Below are 3,519 nucleotides of genomic sequence, written 5' to 3'. Positions count from 1 at the left end.
CCATATATTATTAGTATATAAGATGCAACATTTTTGTAAAAATCAATACAGTGCTAAATAGATAGAATGAATCTCCAATAGTAAAGGCAATAATAGGAGTGTCATGCACTAAGGAACTCTGGAGGTTATTTGCACATGGATATGGCTATTGGACAACCAGGTTTCTCGCTGACTGCGTATGTGCTGTAAGCTGCTTTTTGCGCAACCTAAACTCTAGCTAAGGAGGAAATATTTACAATGTATCTTTATTACAAAAAATAATGAGACAATTATATAGAAGCATTCCAGTAGTAAATGTTTAATAGGTCAATGATTATATTAAAATAGCCTGGGAAAGTTTTTGATGGTCATTTAAATGAATAATTATTTAGTAAGCCCTGAAGTTAATTTTGAAACTTGGGATTTGTCAACATAGATTTTTATATGATTGGAACTGGGGATCATGGCAAATGGGTCGTTTATCCAGGACAGTAGTTCACAATGGAAGTTTTAAATGAATTGTTTGGCCCTCTTCCTCTGAAGCTTTGCGTCAAAGCCTATCGTGAGTCCCACCTGTTTACTTGTGGCTTTTTTATTATTATTCTAGAAGCGGTGGACCTCTTAGCAGTTAATTTTTTTTCACAGTTTTCATCTTATATTAGGATACCGATTAAGACCCTTGGGCTGAAATATGTTTGGCATATATGGAGATGCACTGCACACCATTTGGCCTACTAACGATGCATTATTGCAACATTTGTATAGACAGTTAACTTGTGTGTATTCAACTTTGTCCTTGGCAATTTAAAAATAAAAAGGGGTGGAAATGGGACGAGAGTCCAGGAAAAAAACTTTGGCATGCCCACCCACCATTGCACCCAATGTGTTTTGATCATACATAATTTGGGCTTTAGGCGCTATCCCTGGAAAGTAACCCCAGTGTAAGTTGCAGGGTTGCTGTATATGAAAATGGTTTTATTGCAATAAATAATTTTCTAATATTTAAGGGCTGGATTCAACTGAGTCCCACTAGAAGAAGCCTGTGCAAGAACTTCTTGGTTTGGGAGAACTGCCAGAGCAGTGCATAGGTAGAAGAGAGGAAGGAGAAATCTTTCTGGTAAGCGCAAATGCTTTCAATGACGGACTGATTGATGTCAGAGTGCTATGTTGAATTCCTCCCAAGATATTTTCTTTAACCCTGATCTTCATCACGAGGCTTGTTGTTGTGGAACATTTGCAACTTAGATTACCTAGCTGTAGATTTGGACACTGTACACATGCTGAAAACTCGCATGTAAGATGCTGTATGTTATGTTTATGTGAATTTCCACACAACTTCATACACTGGAGTGTGTTCCATGAAGGAGCATGGTAACATGAAGATGTTGCAGTGTTGAAATTTCCCTTTCTTGTATCCGCTGCCATTCCTGTTCCAAGTTGGAAATTCCAGTGTGAAAACAAGACTTCCCTGTTATCACTTTTGATGTGCTTCACAGATACAACAATATTGAATGAATTAGTGGACTCACCAGTTAACAGCAGGATAAACCTAACAGACAAAGGCTGTGATACTATGTTGTTTTGTCTGCGAGTAAGTCCCATTTAAATTAATAGGATTTACTTTAGAGTAGGCATGCATAGTATTGCACTGTGCCAGTAAATTGCCTTATTGAGTTTAATGGGGCATTATTCCAGCTAGGTGGATGTAAGTTGGAGTCCTGATGAATTTTGATAAAGCGTCATCATAAAACATGACATTTCGCTGTTGCGCTGAGGAAAAATAAATTTCAAAAGGAAATCTGACCTAACAAATGACAGATTTAACAAACTCTCTTTATTTACATAGAAAGATGTGTACACATGTGTTCTGTACTTGTACACATACATTTCTAAGTATATATACATGTATAATTTCCACATACTCTACAATAAATAACTTTTAGCTTGTATTTTAAACCGCCTAGACTTGGGTAAAAATACATGTTCAAAAAATAATGGCTTACGACTAAATTACAAAAGCACCCGAAATTCAACTCATAAATCTCAGCAACAAAACCTAGCTTATATACAGCTAAATCTAGGACACACAACACAAATGTGAACTAGAATTTTAGTGGTTCATTATCTTGATAGAAAGGAACAACTGAAAGGGAACTTAATGCAAGAAACCAGTTTTCAACCGGGGGGGGGGGGGGCAGTAGCAGGGAACTGCTCAGGTTTATGACCAGCCAAATAAAACCCACATTTCTAAGCTGCTACCTTCTAATAAGTTCTCTTTAATAAAAAGGATTTGGGGGTGGAGATTTTACTACAAGGGAGAAGAGAATGGACAATATGATTTAGATGTATGAGCAGATGTATAGATGACTGGGAGATCCAGTGTATGTGCTGCTTGCCCATTATTTAATCTGAATTGGAGTTTCTCACTGAAAGTCACGGGGGGGGGGGTGTTCTCCACTAGACTAGAACCTCTGTGTGATCATATCTTACATCACAAGATAGGGCTCAGAACCACACTTTGCTCTTTGACAATGGAGCCCCAGTTCATCCCAGGGCAGGGTTGAGGACTATCTATTGCTCCTTCTGACAAATCAATGAATTGCTCCTGGAATTTTCCTTCTGTTGTGCTTTTGCAGCTACTTGTCTTCCCAACAACCTTCCACTTTCCTGTAACTCTCTCTTACAAAGCAGAGACAGACCCTCCTGCTCATTCCTTATCTCTGCTTATCCCCTCCTGCCTGCTTTCCAGACAAGAAGTAAGAATGCATTGCTGTCTCCCAAATTCATGAAAATTAGGCAATACACCAGCAGGGCTCATCTCTGCTAGCAGCCCCCAGATCATATTCTGGTCAGAAGGTAGTCTGATACTGAAGGTTTCATGCCATTTTTGGGTGGGGCCATAAGAAAAGTTGGTGGAGCAGCAAATGTGCATTTGACCTTTGTACAGTAGGCTACTTTCTACACACACCTTTTTATCCTTTACCCAGGTAAGCAGGAAGCATTATCTGAGTTCAGGGATACATTCCAATAGGGCAGAACAGTGAATGATGAGTGTGGCCTGGGGAGGGGTGTGTGGCCTCTGAAGAGTCCTGAGGGCCAGATAGAGTGGCCAAAGGGGTCATATTTGCCCTGCCCTGAGGCCCCCCACCCCTGCCCTAGAAGGAGTGCGATCGCATTGTGCTAATGACAGACTGTATGTGTTCGCCTGCTTAAGCACAGCAACCATATTTTACATTTTTTTTGTATTATGTGGCTCTATTGATATACTTCTGCATGTTCTGACCACTGACATGGGAAGCAAGCTCCCTGCGTTTCCTGTACTTGGCTGATTTTATTCATTTGTCAAAAGCACTTTTAAACAGCTTCGTCTATACACATGTTGGAGTGGGGGGGGGGGGTTCTCACATTTAGAATGAGCAAAAACGAAACAAGCAGTACAGTACAATGAAATAAACCCATAAAATACGTCAACAGGTAACAGGAGCAGATAAAGCAAGGGCAGACTGAACTAAAACCAATGAACTCACTACACCCTTAAAA

This window comes from Podarcis tiliguerta (assembly GCF_965153285.1).
Source record: "Podarcis tiliguerta genome assembly, chromosome: 1".
NCBI lineage: Eukaryota > Metazoa > Chordata > Lepidosauria > Squamata > Lacertidae > Podarcis > Podarcis tiliguerta.
This window is presented reverse-complemented; position numbering follows the sequence as displayed.